We start from the raw sequence: 17,500 nt of genomic DNA on the forward strand, positions 1-17,500 counted from the left end.
TCTCCTCCTCGGCGGCACCCCTGCTCCGGGACGGAGGAACGAGCCGACGCCGGCTCGGGAACCCTCCGCCCGCCGCCCCCCCCGGGCTGGCCGGCCACCGGCACCGGCCACCCGCGCTCTCCCCCGCGCCGCGGCGGGCTCCGGCTTAGGGCCGGAGGGAAAAAGGACGAGGCGACGCCGCCTCGCCCGCCGGCAACCCTCTCTCCTCCTCGGCGGCACCCCTGCTCCGGGACGGAGGAACGAGCCGACGCCGGCTCGGGAACCCTCCGCCCGCCGCCCCCCCCGGGCTGGCCGGCCACCGGCACCGGCCACCCGCGCTCTCCCCCGCGCCGCGGCGGGCTCCGGCTTAGGGCCGGAGGGAAAAAGGACGAGGCGACGCCGCCTCGCCCGCCGGCAACCCTCTCTCCTCCTCGGCGGCACCCCTGCTCCGGGACGGAGGAACGAGCCGACGCCGGCTCGGGAACCCTCCGCCCGCCGCCCCCCCCGGGCTGGCCGGCCACCGGCACCGGCCACCCGCGCTCTCCCCCGCGCCGCGGCGGGCTCCGGCTTAGGGCCGGAGGGAAAAAGGACGAGGCGACGCCGCCTCGCCCGCCGGCAACCCTCTCTCCTCCTCGGCGGCACCCCTGCTCCGGGACGGAGGAACGAGCCGACGCCGGCTCGGGAACCCTCCGCCCGCCGCCCCCCCCGGGCTGGCCGGCCACCGGCACCGGCCACCCGCGCTCTCCCCCGCGCCGCGGCGGGCTCCGGCTTAGGGCCGGAGGGAAAAAGGACGAGGCGACGCCGCCTCGCCCGCCGGCAACCCTCTCTCCTCCTCGGCGGCACCCCTGCTCCGGGACGGAGGAACGAGCCGACGCCGGCTCGGGAACCCTCCGCCCGCCGCCCCCCCCGGGCTGGCCGGCCACCGGCACCGGCCACCCGCGCTCTCCCCCGCGCCGCGGCGGGCTCCGGCTTAGGGCCGGAGGGAAAAAGGACGAGGCGACGCCGCCTCGCCCGCCGGCAACCCTCTCTCCTCCTCGGCGGCACCCCTGCTCCGGGACGGAGGAACGAGCCGACGCCGGCTCGGGAACCCTCCGCCCGCCGCCCCCCCCGGGCTGGCCGGCCACCGGCACCGGCCACCCGCGCTCTCCCCCGCGCCGCGGCGGGCTCCGGCTTAGGGCCGGAGGGAAAAAGGACGAGGCGACGCCGCCTCGCCCGCCGGCAACCCTCTCTCCTCCTCGGCGGCACCCCTGCTCCGGGACGGAGGAACGAGCCGACGCCGGCTCGGGAACCCTCCGCCCGCCGCCCCCCCCGGGCTGGCCGGCCACCGGCACCGGCCACCCGCGCTCTCCCCCGCGCCGCGGCGGGCTCCGGCTTAGGGCCGGAGGGAAAAAGGACGAGGCGACGCCGCCTCGCCCGCCGGCAACCCTCTCTCCTCCTCGGCGGCACCCCTGCTCCGGGACGGAGGAACGAGCCGACGCCGGCTCGGGAACCCTCCGCCCGCCGCCCCCCCCGGGCTGGCCGGCCACCGGCACCGGCCACCCGCGCTCTCCCCCGCGCCGCGGCGGGCTCCGGCTTAGGGCCGGAGGGAAAAAGGACGAGGCGACGCCGCCTCGCCCGCCGGCAACCCTCTCTCCTCCTCGGCGGCACCCCTGCTCCGGGACGGAGGAACGAGCCGACGCCGGCTCGGGAACCCTCCGCCCGCCGCCCCCCCCGGGCTGGCCGGCCACCGGCACCGGCCACCCGCGCTCTCCCCCGCGCCGCGGCGGGCTCCGGCTTAGGGCCGGAGGGAAAAAGGACGAGGCGACGCCGCCTCGCCCGCCGGCAACCCTCTCTCCTCCTCGGCGGCACCCCTGCTCCGGGACGGAGGAACGAGCCGACGCCGGCTCGGGAACCCTCCGCCCGCCGCCCCCCCCGGGCTGGCCGGCCACCGGCACCGGCCACCCGCGCTCTCCCCCCCGCCGCGGCGGGCTCCGGCTTAGGGCCGGAGAAAAAGGGTGAGGCGCCGCTCTCCTCACCCAGCCCATCATCGGGGGCCCTCCGGAGCCGAGGAAAGCCGCGGCAGGCTCTCCGCTCCCCGGCCGAATCCTGCGGCACATGCCGCCAGGATTCCCTGTCCTCATCGGGTCCCCCTCCGGGACCGGGGAAGGTGCCCCGTCTTCCCCGGCCGTACGCGTTCGAGTGCCGGCCACTGCCAACTGCCGGTCTTTGTCCTTCCCTCCCCCGCGGGATCCAGCGCTCCACTTCGCCGGGAGACCCGCGGGCGCCACCTCCGCCTCGCTAGCTCCCCTCCGGAGCCTAGCTGCTATGCCGTTCCCCTAATATGGAGATACGGTTCATCGCTCCCGGACAGCGGCAAGAACGTAGGCTCTGCCCACCGGGGAGGAGCGCCAACCACGCCGACTTTTACGATGACGTAACTGGAGGCAGCGTAAAACAGCGACCCCTTCGGCTGCTGGAAGTAGCGCTGGGGACAAAAGGTCTACCCGCCACCCCGGAACAGCGCCTAAGTCCCGCCGGAGCGAGGTAGACCTGGCGACCGGCTGCCGAGGCGGGTCAAGCGGACAGCCCTGCCGGTCCCGGAGGCGGGTAGACCTGGACGCCCGGACCGGAGGCGGGTAGACCAGCGCGCCCAAGTCCCGCCGGAGCGAGGTAGACCTGGCGACCGGCTGCCGAGGCGGGTCAAGCGGACAGCCCTGCCGGTCCCGGAGGCGGGTAGACCTGGACGCCCGGACCGGAGGCGGGTAGACCTGGACGCCCAAGTGCCGCCGGAGCGAGGTAGACCTGGCGACCGGCTGCCGAGGCGGGTCAAGCGGACAGCCCTGCCGGTCCCGGAGGCGGGTAGACCTGGACGCCCGGACCGGAGGCGGGTAGACCAGCGCGCCCAAGTCCCGCCGGAGCGAGGTAGACCTGGCGACCGGCTGCCGAGGCGGGTCAAGCGGACAGCCCTGCCGGTCCCGGAGGCGGGTAGACCTGGACGCCCGGACCGGAGGCGGGTAGACCTGGACGCCCAAGTGCCGCCGGAGCGAGGTAGACCTGGCGACCGGCTGCCGAGGCGGGTCAAGCGGACAGCCCTGCCGGTCCCGGAGGCGGGTAGACCTGGACGCCCGGACCGGAGGCGGGTAGACCTGGACGCCCAAGTGCCGCCGGAGCGAGGTAGACCTGGCGACCGGCTGCCGAGGCGGGTCAAGCGGACAGCCCTGCCGGTCCCGGAGGCGGGTAGACCTGGACGCCCGGACCGGAGGCGGGTAGACCTGGACGCCCGGACCGGTCCCGGAGGTGGGTAGACCTGGCAGCCGGCTGCCGAGGCGGGTAGACCTGGCAGCCCGGACCGGTCCCGGAGGCGGGTAGACCTGGCAGCCCCGACCGGAGGCGGGTAGACCTGGCATCCCCGACCGGAGGCGGGTAGACCTGGCAGCCCGGACCGGAGCAGGGTAGACCTGGCCGACCGGTCCCGGAGGCGGGTAGACCTGGACGCCCGGACCGGTCCCGGAGGCGGGTAGACCTGGCAGCCGGCTGCCGAGGCGGGTAGACCTGGCAGCCCGGACCGGAGGCGGGTAGACTTGGCAGCCCGGACCGGTCCCGGAGGCGGGTAGACCTGGCAGCCGGCTGCCGAGGCGGGTAGACCTGGCAGCCCGGACCGGTCCCGGAGGCGGGTAGACCTGGCACCCCGGACCGGAGGCGGGTAGACCTGGACGCCCGGACCGGAGGCGGGTAGACCTGGCCGACCGGTCCCGGAGGTGGGTAGACCTGGCAGCCGGCTGCCGAGGCGGGTAGACCTGGCAGCCCGGACCGGTCCCGGAGGCGGGTAGACCTGGCAGCCCGGACCGGTCCCGGAAGTGGGTAGACCTGGCAGCCCGGACCGGAGGCGGGTAGACCTGGCAGCCCGGACCGGTCCCGGAGGCGGGTAGACCTGGCAGCCGGCTGCCGAGGCGGGTAGACCTGGCAGCCCGGACCGGTCCCGGAGGCGGGTAGACCTGGCAGCCCGGACCGGTCCCGGAGGTGGGTAGACCTGGCAGCCGGCTGCCGAGGCGGGTAGACCTGGACGCCCGGACCGGTCCCGGAGGTGGGTAGACCTGGCAGCCGGCTGCCGAGGCGGGTAGACCCACCCGGACCGGGACGGCGCGGCTGCCGTATCCCGGTTCTCCCAGGGTGGAAGGATTACGGGGGGGGCGGGTGGGGGGGGGATTATTTATACCGTGTGGGTTTTTTTTTTCCTTAACTATCGTTCTCGCCCTCGTCCCCCGATTTAAAGAGTCAAGCGTTTCCGGTACTGGGTACGCCCTGATGGGGATACAGCAGACCGAGCTGGGGGGGGGGGTGTTCGATTTTTTTTTTTTTTGGCTCTTTAATTTTCTCCCCCCTTCGCCTATTTCAAGATTCGGGCGTCTCTAATACAGGGGCAACCCTCACCCGGATCTCCCGGAGCGGCGGGGAGAGGGGGGAAGAGGAGGGGCGCGGAACAGTTGTGATTTTTTTTTTTTTTAATAGTCGTTATTGTTGCTCTTATTACTATTACTGTTACGGTCGGTTTATTGCTCCTTATGATGATGAATTACCAGTTGTTAAATAATAATCTGTTTATTTTCCCCGACGCCGCTGCTGGCGGCAAGTCTGCCTGAGCAGACTCTGGACGCCTATTTCGCTCCCCGGCCGCCGGGATCGGCGAGAGCCGGCGGCCCCCGCCGCGAGCCGCCCGGCGCCCCGCCGCGACGCGAGCTCGCCGGCCGCCGGCGGACTCGGGGACCGGCGGCCCCGATCCGGCGGCGGGTGCCGGCGCCGCCGGGCGCTCGCCGGCTTTCGCCTCTCGCGGTGGGCTTTTCCGTTCCGCTCGGTTTTGGCTCGGGGGGCTGCGAGGGGGGGCGTGGGGGGGCTGAGGGCGTTGGGGGGGCTGCGCGTGTGGGCGCGCGCGGTGGGGCGGGGGTGCCGGGGCGGGTGCTTTTCCCCCGCCGCTTTGCCTCCCCGGCCGCCGGGGTCGGCGAGAGCCGGCGGCCCCCGCCGCGAGCCGCCCGGCGCCCCGCCGCGACGCGAGCTCGCCGGCCGCCGGCGGACTCGGGGACCGGCGGCCCCGATCCGGCGGCGGGTGCCGGCGCCGCCGGGCGCTCGCCGGCTTTCGCCTCTCGCGGTGGGCTTTTCCGTTCCGCTCGGTTTTGGCTCGGGGGGCTGCGAGGGGGGGCGTGGGGGGGCTGAGGGCGTTGGGGGGGCTGCGCGTGTGGGCGCGCGCGGTGGGGCGGGGGTGCCGGGGCGGGTGCTTTTCCCCCGCCGCTTTGCCTCCCCGGCCGCCGGGGTCGGCGAGAGCCGGCGGCCCCCGCCGCGAGCCGCCCGGCGCCCCGCCGCGACGCGAGCTCGCCGGCCGCCGGCGGACTCGGCGACCGGCGGCCCCGATCCGGCGGCGGGTGCCGGCGCCGCCGGGCGCTCGCCGGCTTTCGCCTCTCGCGGTGGGCTTTTCCGTTCCGCTCGGTTTTGGCTCGGGGGGCTGCGAGGGGGGGCGTGGGGGGGCTGAGGGCGTTGGGGGGGCTGCGCGTGTGGGCGCGCGCGGTGGGGCGGGGGTGCCGGGGCGGGTGCTTTTCCCCCGCCGCTTTGCCTCCCCGGCCGCCGGGGTCGGCGAGAGCCGGCGGCCCCCGCCGCGAGCCGCCCGGCGCCCCGCCGCGACGCGAGCTCGCCGGCCGCCGGCGGACTCGGGGACCGGCGGCCCCGATCCGGCGGCGGGTGCCGGCGCCGCCGGGCGCTCGCCGGCTTTCGCCTCTCGCGGTGGGCTTTTCCGTTCCGCTCGGTTTTGGCTCGGGGGGCTGCGAGGGGGGGCGTGGGGGGGCTGAGGGCGTTGGGGGGGCTGCGCGTGTGGGCGCGCGCGGTGGGGCGGGGGTGCCGGGGCGGGTGCTTTTCCCCCGCCGCTTTGCCTCCCCGGCCGCCGGGGTCGGCGAGAGCCGGCGGCCCCCGCCGCGAGCCGCCCGGCGCCCCGCCGCGACGCGAGCTCGCCGGCCGCCGGCGGACTCGGCGACCGGCGGCCCCGATCCGGCGGCGGGTGCCGGCGCCGCCGGGCGCTCGCCGGCTTTCGCCTCTCGCGGTGGGCTTTTCCGTTCCGCTCGGTTTTGGCTCGGGGGGCTGCGGGCGGGGGGGAGAGGGGGGCTGTGTGAGGTCTTTGCGGGGGGGGAGGGGGTTGTGGGTGTACGCGCGGCGGGATGGGGGAGATTTTCCCCCTCGCCGTCATTTTCCCCCTTCTCCCCTTCCCCCCCTCCGCGGAGCAGCGGGGCGGGGGAGCGGGGGGTGGGCCCGCAGCTGCGCGCCCTGCGCATGCGCGAGTGTCCCCCCCACCCCCCGCCCGCGGTTGAAAGGCGGGGGTTCCCGCCGCGCTAACGGTCGCGGGCTCATTGGCGCCAAAGGCAGGGAAGGGAAAGGAGGGGATGCCGCTGCGGCAGCAGGCGAGAGCGCTCGGCGAGCAGGCGGGGAGCCCGGCGCAGAGGTAGGCAGGGGAGAGGGCGTGCGGGGCGCGGTCTCTCTTTTCGGAGAAAATTCCCGCTTGGCTCGGTTGCGGTTCTTTTCCTTCCTTCCTTCTGTCGGTTGGCAACCCGCGGCAGGGGCGGGCGGGCGGGCTGAAGGAGCGACCGGCCGTCCCCGCCGCCCGAGAAAGCAGGGCGGGAGCCGGGGCACGGGCAGGGCGGGGTAGAGACTCGGCAGCCGGGGTCAGAGACCGGTCGCGCCGCCGGGATTCCCCTCTCCCGCCGGGGCGCGGAGCCGGCGGGGGCTCCGCTGGGTCCTAAAGTCTCCCGTCGTCTTTCCCCGGGAGCGGCGAAACCTGCGGGCGGGAGGAGGAGCGGGTGGCCGGATTCGCCGTGAAGCGGGCGGTGGACGGGGGTGGGGGGGCGGCTTGAGGGCAAGAGGGGGGCCGGTGGGGGGGCGAGTTTCGCTCTCTGCGCGCGCGCGCGTCTGCCTCTGCCGCGCGCGAGGAGTTCGGGGAGGGGGGGGCTGTTGGGGGGTGCGGCGGCAGACGGGGGGGGTTCGGGCTGGGTGGGGGGGGGTGGGGAGGGGGTCGGCGGGAGCGTGTTTCTCTCTGCGTGCGCGCGTTTCTGCCTCTGCCGCCGGGATTCCCTTCTCCCGCCGGGGCGCGGAGCCGGCGGGGGCTCCGCTGGGTCCTAAAGTCTCCCGTCGTCTTTCCCCGGGAGCGGCGAAACCTGCGGGCGGGAGGAGGAGCGGGTGGCCGGATTCGCCGTGAAGCGGGCGGTGGACGGGGGTGGGGGTGGGGGGGCGGCTTGAGGGCAAGAGGGGGGCCGGCGGGGGGGCGAGTTTCGCTCTCTGCGCGCGCGCGCGTCTGCCTCTGCCGCGCGCGAGGAGTTCGGGGAGGGGGGGGCTGTTGGGGGGTGCGGCGGCAGACGGGGGGGGGTTCGGGCTGGTGGGGGGGGGGCGAGGGGGGTCGGCGGGGGGGGGATTTCCGCTCTTTGCTTTGCGTGCGCGCGTACCTGCCTCTGCCGCGCGCGAGGAGTTCGGGGAGGGGGGGGCTGTTGGGGGGTGCGGCGGCAGACGGGGGGGGTTCGGGCTGGGTGGGGGGGGGTGGGGAGGGGGTCGGCGGGAGCGTGTTTCTCTCTGCGTGCGCGCGTTTCTGCCTCTGCCGCCGGGATTCCCTTCTCCCGCCGGGGCGCGGAGCCGGCGGGGGCTCCGCTGGGTCCTAAAGTCTCCCGTCGTCTTTCCCCGGGAGCGGCGAAACCTGCGGGCGGGAGGAGGAGCGGGTGGCCGGATTCGCCGTGAAGCGGGCGGTGGACGGGGGTGGGGGGGCGGCTTGAGGGCAAGAGGGGGGCCGGTGGGGGGGCGAGTTTCGCTCTCTGCGCGCGCGCGCGTCTGCCTCTGCCGCGCGCGAGGAGTTCGGGGAGGGGGGGGCTGTTGGGGGGTGCGGCGGCAGACGGGGGGGGGTTCGGGCTGGTGGGGGGGGCGAGGGGGGTCGGCGGGGGGGGGATTTCCGCTCTTTGCTTTGCGTGCGCGCGTACCTGCCTCTGCCGCGCGCGAGGAGTTCGGGGAGGGGGGGGCTGTTGGGGGGTGCGGCGGCAGACGGGGGGGGGTTCGGGCTGGTGGGGGGGCCGAGGGGGGTCGGCGGGGGGGGATTTCCGCTCTTTGCTTTGCGTGCGCGCGTACCTGCCTCTGCCGCGCGCGAGGAGTTCGGGGAGGGGGGGGGCTGTTGGGGGGTGCGGCGGCAGACGGGGGGGTTCGGGCTGGGGGGCCTGCCGGGGCAGGCCCGCGTCCGTGGGCACGCGGTGGGCGGTGGCCGCGTGCGCGCAGGTGCGTGCCCGAGCGCGTGCGGCGGCAGGCGAGGGGTTCGGTTCCGGGGGCCTGCCGGGGGATGAGAGCGCGCTTGCGCGAAGCGAAAAGGCCCCGTAACGCTCTCGCTAACGTCGCCTTCTCTGTTACAGCCCGCCGGGTCGGCCGCGCCGATGTCCGGCTGCCACCCGTGCCCGCCTGCGGGCGCGGCCGCTCGGCTCTTCTGCCGGTCGAAACCCCGTCCCTGGGAAAGCAGCAGCAGCAGCAGCCGCCGCCGCCGCCAGGGCCGTGTGCCCGGGCAGGGGCTGCCGGAGAGCCGGGCCGCCCTCCTGAGAAACGTCCGCCGTCGGCGGGAAGGGTGAGAACTGCCGAGAGGACGGTAAGGTAAGGCCCCGGCGGCCCGAGGCCAAGGGGGGGAACCGCTCCCTTCGCCGGCAGGGCGCCGTCGAGAGCCCCGCCGTCTCCCCCGGAGGGCTCGGCGCGCGTAAGACCCCCACGATCCCGGCCGTTAGAGCGTGCCCTGAAGGGAAGCCTCCCCCGGTCCTCCGTGCTCCGGTTGGGGGGGGGTGGTGTGTGGTGGTGGTGGTGGGTGGGTGGGTGTGTCCAGTGCTTGGTGCCGGAGGCCGTCGGGAGAGCGACCGCAGCCTTCTCCGCCCGAGAGCCGCTGTCGGGAGGAATAGCCCTGAGCTCTCTTCTTCCTCATGCCCCCAGCCCCAGGTGCAGGCGGCCCCTCCGCGCCGAGGGCAGTTCTGTGGAGCAGCGTAAGCTAGCGTCCGGCTTGGAGATTCTCACGGCTGGCTTCTCTTCGGTACGTTCCAGTTCCTCAAACTTTTCCAGCGGGCGGGGGGGGGGGAAGGGGGAAAAGCGCTTCTCCAACAGTCTGTCCCGGCAGCGCCACAGCGTCGTGGGCCGGAGAACCCGAAGGAGGCTCGTCTCGCCGCCTCACGGCATCGGCTCCGTCTGCGCCTTTCTTCGCGAGGGTTCCTCTAAGTCGGTCTCAGAAGCCGGGGTTACGGTGAGCTCGCTCCGGTAAGGAGCTCTTCCCTCGCTGCCTTCTGCCGTCGTCACACACGCGCCCCCCCCCGCCGCTGCCTTCGGGCCGTCCGCCTAGCGGGGAAGCTAAAGAGAAGGCCGGCCGGCCCGCCCCGTATTTAAAAAACACGCTCGCGCTCTTCCCCACAGGGAGCTGCCGATCTCCCGCCGTAGCGATAAGCGAAGGGATTTCTCCGAGCCGCCGCGTGGCTCCCGAGTTCCTCCGGCTCACGAGAGGGTAGGTCTGGGTGGTGCGGGAGTCGGGAACGTATCCCGGGAGAGCGCAAGCGCCTGCTCTGCCTGCAGAGGCGTCTCTCGCGCGTCCCCCGGAGCAGCCCGGGCTCTCGTTTTTCACCGGGCTCTCGCCGGGAGCGATTCCGCCCCTTTGGGCGGCTGGAGAGCGTTTGTCTGTCTCCTGCGTGTTAGGGTCCCGAGGGCGCCTCGAGGACCCCGACGACCTTCGCCTGGCACCTGCGCCCGCACCCACCCGCCGCCGGCTCGCCTCTCGGGACTCGGCTGGCGTGCCCGTCCCCGCCCGTTTCAAGGGGCGGAGAGGGAGCTCTCCTCAGGTAAGGCGGCGTTTGCTTCCTAGCCGGGCTTTTGCTTTCAGCCGAAACTTTCCGCTTCCCGTTCTTCGTCGCGCCGGTCGGAGGCTCGAAAGCGTCCGTCAGCGGGGACGACGAAGGTCTGGGCCGCTCTAACGATGGGGCGCGCGCCCGCGAGGCTGCCGGGCTCTCTCTCCCTTTCCCGGCGTCGGCTCCCCTTTAGCGGCGTTGCGGAGCCGAAGCGGTTCTCCTGGACGCGGGCGGGACGGTAAGTAAGGCGTTGCGGGGACCCGGCTCCTTGCCGCGTAGGGCGTGTAAACGGCACCGTGCTTTTCCGCTTTTCCGGCTGGCGCGGCCGCGAGAAGGGTCGCACTTCTTCCCTTCCGTGGGCGGCGGACGCGCAGCTAGGGCTGCCGGGCCGCTCTCGCCGAATGCCTCGCCTCTCGTCCGGTCCGATCCCCGCGGCCCGACCGCCTGAAGGTTTGCGCAAAGCCCCGGGCAAGGCCGCGTCGGTTTGCACGTCCCCGCGTCGGCCACGGGAAATATTTTGGCGGTCCCTCGACGAAGGGGTGAACTCGACGAGGCGCTTTGAGTCTTTCGGGTGGCTGCTGCCGTTGCTGTTCCGAAGAGCGGTCCGGGTGAGAGCGCGGGCGGTCGAGAGGCCTCCTGTGACCCGGTAGAGCCGGGTACTCGTCTGCCGAGGCGGGCTTGTTCTCTCGCCTCCCGGTGCGGGTGTCTATAGGTCAGAGGGCAGCGAGATGGCTCCTGCCAAAGGAAAGGCTGACGTTTCTAGCGACGCGAGGAAACGAACAGCCCTTCCCGCAGCTTGCCGATACAACTCGCCGGGGGCGGCGGCGGCGGCGGCGGCGGCGGCGCGTTTTGTCGGGCCGAGCGGCGGCCTTCTCGTGGGGGGGTGGGGGGAGGAGGCTCGGCGGCCCGAAGCCAGCCGTAGTCCGTGACGGCGCCTAGGTCGCCGTGACTCCCCTACGACGGTATCTGCCCTGACGTCCCTCCCTTCCTCTCTCCCCTCCAGCGTCCGGGTCTCGAGGAGAAGCAGGAGAGCGCCTTTCCGCCCCCCGCAGAAAGCAGCGGCTTCGCCCGAGGCCGGGCCCCCCCGCGTCGAGGTAGCCCGCCGACGTGCCGCCGCCGCGCCCGGGAGAGGTGGGTCAGGTAGGGGTCAGGACCGAGGCGGGGGGAAGGCGAGAGGGCCGCGCCACCCCCCCGGCCCGCTCGCGCCGGCTCTTGCGGGAAGGCCCACGTCCCACCCCACGTCCTGCCCCACAGGCCCCTTCTCTGCCCCACATCCCCCGTAACGGGATGAGAACCCCCTCCCTCTGCCCCACATGCTGCCCCACGGGCCCCTTCTCTGCCCCACATCCCCCCCAACGGCACCACACCCCCCTCCCTCTGCCCCACATCCTGCCCCACAGGCCCCCTCTCTGCCCCACATCCTGCCCCACAGGCCCCTTCTCTGCCCCACATCCCCCCCAACGGCACCACACCCCCCTCCCTCTGCCCCACATCCTGCCCCACAGGCCCCTTCTCTGCCCCACATCCCCCGTAACGGGATCAGAACCCCCTCCCTCTGCCCCACATCCTGCCCCACAGGCCCCTTCTCTGCCCCACATCCCCCCCAACAGCACCACACCCCCCTCCCTCTGCCCCACATCCTGCCCCACAGGCCCCTTCTCTGCCCCACATGCCCCCGTAACGGGATCAGAACCCCTTCCCTCTGCCCCACATCCTGCCCCACAGGCCCCTTCTCTGCCCCACACCCCCCGTAACGGGATCAGAACCCCCTCCCTCTGCCCCACATCCTGCCCCACAGGCCCCTTCTCTGCCCCACATGCCCCCGTAACGGGATCAGAACCCCCTCCCTCTGCCCCACATCCTGCCCCACAGGCCCCTTCTCTGCCCCACATCCCCCCCAACGGCACCACACCCCCCTCCCTCTGCCCCACATCCTGCCCCACAGGCCCCTTCTCTGCCCCACATGCCCCCGTAACGGGATCAGAACCCCCTCCCTCTGCCCCACATCCTGCCCCACGGGCCCCTTCTCTGCCCCACATTCCCCCGTAACGGGATCAGAACCACCTCCCTCTGCCCTGCATCCTGCCCCACAGGCCCCTTCTCTGCCCCACATCCCCTGTAACGGGATGAGAACCCCCTCCCTCTGCCCCACATCCTGCCCCACAGGCCCCTTCTCTGCCCCACATTCCCCCGTAACGGGATCAGAACCCCCTCCCTCTGCCCCGCATCCTGCCCCACAGGCCCCTTCTCTGCCCCACATTCCCCCGTAACGGGATCAGAACCCCCTCCCTCTGCCCCGCATCCTGCCCCACAGCCCCCTTCTCTGCCCCACATCCCCCGTAACGGGATGAGAACCCCCTCCCTCTGCCCCACATCCTGCCCCACAGGCCCCTTCTCTGCCCCACATCCCCCCCAACAGCACCACACCCCCCTCCCTCTGCCCCACATCCTGCCCCACAGGCCCCTTCTCTGCCCCACATTCCCCCGTAACGGGATCAGAACCCCCTCCCTCTGCCCCGCATCCTGCCCCACAGGCCCCTTCTCTGCCCCACATCCCCCGTAACGGGATGAGAACCCCCTCCCTCTGCCCCACATCCTGCCCCACAGGCCCCTTCTCTGCCCCACATCCCCCCCAACAGCACCACACCCCCCTCCCTCTGCCCCACATCCTGCCCCACAGCCCCCTTCTCTGCCCCAAGTCCCCCATAACGGGATGAGAACCCCCTCCCCCTGCCCCACATCCTGCCCCACAGGCCCCTTCTCTGCCCCACATCCCCCCCAACAGCACCACACCCCCCTCCCTCTGCCCCACATCCTGCCCCACAGCCCCCTTCTCTGCCCCAAGTCCCCCATAACGGGATGAGAACCCCCTCCCCCTGCCCCACATCCTGCCCCACAGGCCCCTTCTCTGCCCCACATGCCCCCCAACAGCACCAGAACCCCCTCCCTCTGCCCCGCATCCTGCCCCCCAACAGCACCAGAACCCCCTCCCTCTGCCCCGCATCCTGCCCCACAGGCCCCTTCTCTGCCCCACATCCCCCGTAACGGGATCAGAACGCCCTCCCTCTGCCCCACATCCTGCCCCACAGGCCCCTTCTCTGCCCCACATGCCCCCGTAACGGGATCAGAACGCCCTCCCTCTGCCCCACATCCTGCCCCACAGGCCCCTTCTCTGCCCCACATGCCCCCGTAACGGGATCAGAACCCCCTCCCTCTGCCCCACATCCTGCCCCACAGGCCCCTTCTCTGCCCCACATGCCCCCGTAACGGGATCAGAACGCCCTCCCTCTGCCCCACATGCTGCCCCACAGGCCCCTTCTCTGCCCCACATGCCCCCGTAACGGGATCAGAACCCCCTCCCTCTGCCCCACATCCTGCCCCACAGGCCCCTTCTCTGCCCCACATGCCCCCCAACAGCACCAGAACCCCCTCCCTCTGCCCCGCATCCTGCCCCACAGGCCTCTTCTCTGCCCCACATCCCCCCCAACGGCACCAGAACCCCCTCCCTCTGCCCCGCATCCTGCCCCACAGGCCCCTTCTCTGCCCCACATCCCCCGTAACGGGATCAGAACCCCTTCCCTCTGCCCCACATCCTGCCCCACAGGCCCCTTCTCTGCCCCACACCCCCCGTAACGGGATCAGAACCCCCTCCCTCTGCCCCACATCCTGCCCCACAGGCCCCTTCTCTGCCCCACATGCCCCCGTAACGGGATCAGAACCCCCTCCCTCTGCCCCACATCCTGCCCCACGGGCCCCTTCTCTGCCCCACATCCCCCCCAACAGCACCACACCCCCCTCCCTCTGCCCCACATGCTGCCCCACAGCCCCCTTCTCTGCCCCAAGTCCCCCATAACGGGATGAGGACCCCCTCCCTCTGCCCCACATCCTGCCCCACAGGCCCCTTCTCTGCCCCACACCCCCCGTAACGGGATGAGAACCCCCTCCCTCTGCCCCACATCCTGCCCCACAGCCCCCTTCTCTGCCCCACATCCCCCGTAACGGGATGAGAACCCCCTCCCTCTGCCCCGCATCCTGCCCCACAGGCCTCTTCTCTGCCCCACATCCCCCGTAACGGGATCAGAACCCCCTCCCTCTGCCCCACATCCTGCCCCACAGGCCCCTTCTCTGCCCCACACCCCCCGTAACGGGATCAGAACCCCCTCCCTCTGCCCCACATCCTGCCCCACGGGCCCCTTCTCTGCCCCACATCCCCCCCAACAGCACCACACCCCCCTCCCTCTGCCCCACATGCTGCCCCACAGCCCCCTTCTCTGCCCCAAGTCCCCCATAACGGGATGAGAACCCCCTCCCTCTGCCCCACATCCTGCCCCACAGGCCCCTTCTCTGCCCCACATGCCCCCCAACAGCACCAGAACCCCCTCCCTCTGCCCCGCATCCTGCCCCCCAACAGCACCACACCCCCCTCCCTCTGCCCCACATGCTGCCCCACAGCCCCCTTCTCTGCCCCAAGTCCCCCCTAACGGGATGAGGACCCCCTCCCTCTGCCCCACATCCTGCCCCACAGGCCGGCGGATGGAGAAGAAGCCCCCCCCCCGGGGAGAGGCAGCCGGGGCGCCGGGCCGCCTCAAGTCGCCCGCCGCCCTCCCTCGGGCTGGGGCCGGGGGACGCCCGAGGAACCAGACGGGGCCAGAAAGGCAACGAAGAGGCGGCGCTCGACCGAAGAAAGGACGGAAGAAACGGACCCGGGAACAAATGAGTTCTAACGGACGGTGCCCGTAAGAATTAAAGGAAGGAAGGCAGGAACGCGAGCCAGCCAGCGGCTGGGCGCGGGCGGGGCGTGCGCCCGCCTGTCTGTCCGCGGGACTCTCGGGGCGGCGGGGGGCTCGGGGCGGAGGGCCTTCCTCGGGGAGGGGAGGATGGCGACGCGCCGAGGCCGCGGCGAGACGGAGAGGAACGACGCGCGCGCGCGCACCCCCCCCCCCACCTCCCCCCGACCCTACCCCCCAGAAGTACAAAATAAAAGAAAGAAATAATGAGAAAAACAGAGACGGGGGGGCGTGTGTGGTGTGGGGGTGTGTGGGGGGGGGAGGGGGGGCACAGACGGGGGGCACGGGGAGGAACAACGCATGCGCGCGCAGGCCCCCCACCCCCGATGAAATAAACAAACAAATACATTTCAAAAAAAGTAAAACATAACACTAAAGAAAAAGACGGGGGCGGGGTGGAGGAATACGCGCACGCCACCCTCGACCCCACCCCCAGCCCACCCCCCGAAAACTAATAAATAAATAAATAATACAAAGGCGGGGGGGGGGGGGGGAAATACACGGGCATGCGCGCGCACACACACCCCCCCCCCCCCCCCCCCCGAAATAAATAAATAAATAAATAAATAAATAAATAAATAAATAAATAGATTGATTAATTTTAAAAATTTAGAAAATAATTTAAAAAAAGACACGGGGGGGGGGGGGGGCGGCCCGGGGTGGAGAGCAATACGCACGCGCACACCACCCCCCACCCCACCCCACTACATAAATGAATAAATAAATAAATTCTGAGACAAAACAGGTAAGGGTGGGGTGGGGGGAGCGTATGGGGGGTGGGGAAGAAACGATACGCGGCCGCGCCCATGCGCGCCCCCCCCTTTAAATAAATAAGCGAATGAATAAATGAATATAAAATCCGGGGGGGGGGGGGTGGGGGTGGGGTGGGGGGGTTGGTGGAATAATACACGCGCGCGCACACACACCCCCCCCACCCCCCCGCGCCCCCCCCCCCCCCCAAAACCTACTAAATGAATAAATAATGAGAAAAAGGGGGGGGACGGACACCAACACGACGACGACGACGACGACAACACGCGCGCGCGCGCACCCACCCCCTACGTAATAAACGAATGAAGGAAGGAACGAATGAATGAAAGAAACGGGGGGGGGGGGGGGTGGGGGGGGGCGAGGGAGGAACGATACACAGACGCGCGTGCGCACGCTCCCAGCCCCCCACCCCCCCCACCCCCCCCCCCCCCCGCCCCCCGTTTAATTAAATAAATAAAGAAAACCGAACAGAACGGGGGGGGAGGGGAGAGGGGAGAGGAACAACGCACACCCGCCCACCCCCGCCCCCCCCGCAAATGAAAAGTAACTAACTAACTAAATAAAACCAGACAGACAGAACGGGGGGAGGGGAGGTTGGGGGCGCCGGAACAGGACACACACACGCGCGCCCCCCCCCCCCGCCCGAATGAACGAATAAACACATAAACGGGAAAATTAAACTAAATAAATAAGTGAAATAACATTTTAAAAAATTATAAAAAAAAAAAAAAAAATGAAAAAAGAAGACGGGGGGGGGGGGGGGGCGGGGAGGAACAACGCGTATGCAAATAAATAAATAAATGAATGAAATTTGAAAGAAAGAAGACGCCCCCCGCCCCGGGGGGGAACGACCGGCACCCCTCCGCCCCCCCCCCCCCCCCCCCCCCCCCCCCGAGAAAAAAAAAAAGCGATAGAAGAAAAGAATTAAAAAGGACAAGACAAAAATGTACAAAAAGAATGAAAGGAAGAAAAAAAAAAAGGAAAAAAATAAGAGTCGCCACCGATAGGGGGGCGGGGGGGGCGAGTCGCCGGGGCGGGGGGCGGGGGGGGGGGGGGGGGGGGGGGGCGGGGGGGGCGCGGTGAACGGGAAGGAACACCAGGTCTAGCCCCGCCGCGGAAAATAGACTCGCCGCGGGGGGCGAGTCGCCGGGGGGGGCGGGGGGGGGGCTGGGGGGGGAAGAAAAAAGGAAAAAAAGGAATAAAAATTGTAAGCCAAGGGAGGAAAAAAGAAAATCTAAAAATAAAAAAAAATTTAAAAAAAAAAAAAAAAACGGAAAAAAATGAATAAAAATTGTAAGCCGACGGAGGAATAAACAAAATCTAAAAATAAAAAAAAATTAAAAAAAAGGAAAAAATTAATAAAAATTGTAAGCAAAGGAAGGAAGAAACAAAATCTAAAATTAAAAAAAAATTTTAAAAAAATTAAAAAAAAAGGAAAAAAAATAATAAAAATTGTAAGCGAACGGAGGAATAAACAAAATCTAAAAATAAAAAAAGAAATTGAAAAAATAATAATAAAAAATTTAATAAAAATCGTAAGCCGACGGAGGAATAAAGAAAATCTAAAAATAAAAAGAAATTAAAAAAAAAATAAAAAAAATAAAAATGGAAAAAATTAGTAATTGTAAGCAAACGGAGGAATAAACGGAATCTAAAAATAAAAAGAAATAAAAAAAATTTAAAAAATATAAAATGGAAAAAAATAATAAAAATTGTAAGCCGACGGAGGAATAAACATCATCTAAAAACAAAACAAAAAAAAAAAAAAAATAAAAAAAAGGAAAAAAATTAATAAAAATTGTAAGCAAAGGAAGGAAGAAACAAAATCTGAAATTAAAAAAAATTTAAAAAAAAATAAAAAAAAGGAAAAATGGAAAAAAATTGATAAAAATTGTAAGCCGACGGAGGAATAAACAAAATCTAAAAACAAAACAAAAAAAATTTTAAAAAAATAAAAAAATAAAAATGGAAAAAAATGAATAAAAATTGTAAGCCGGCGGAGGAATAAACAGCATCTAAAAACAAAACAAAAAAAAAAAAAAAAAAAAAAAGGAAAAAAATTAATAAAAATTGTAAGCAAAGGAAGGAAGAAACAAAATCTGAAATTAAAAAAAA

The sequence above is a fragment of the Numenius arquata genome, unplaced genomic scaffold (assembly GCF_964106895.1).
Source record: "Numenius arquata unplaced genomic scaffold, bNumArq3.hap1.1 HAP1_SCAFFOLD_348, whole genome shotgun sequence".
Classification (NCBI taxonomy): domain Eukaryota; kingdom Metazoa; phylum Chordata; class Aves; order Charadriiformes; family Scolopacidae; genus Numenius; species Numenius arquata.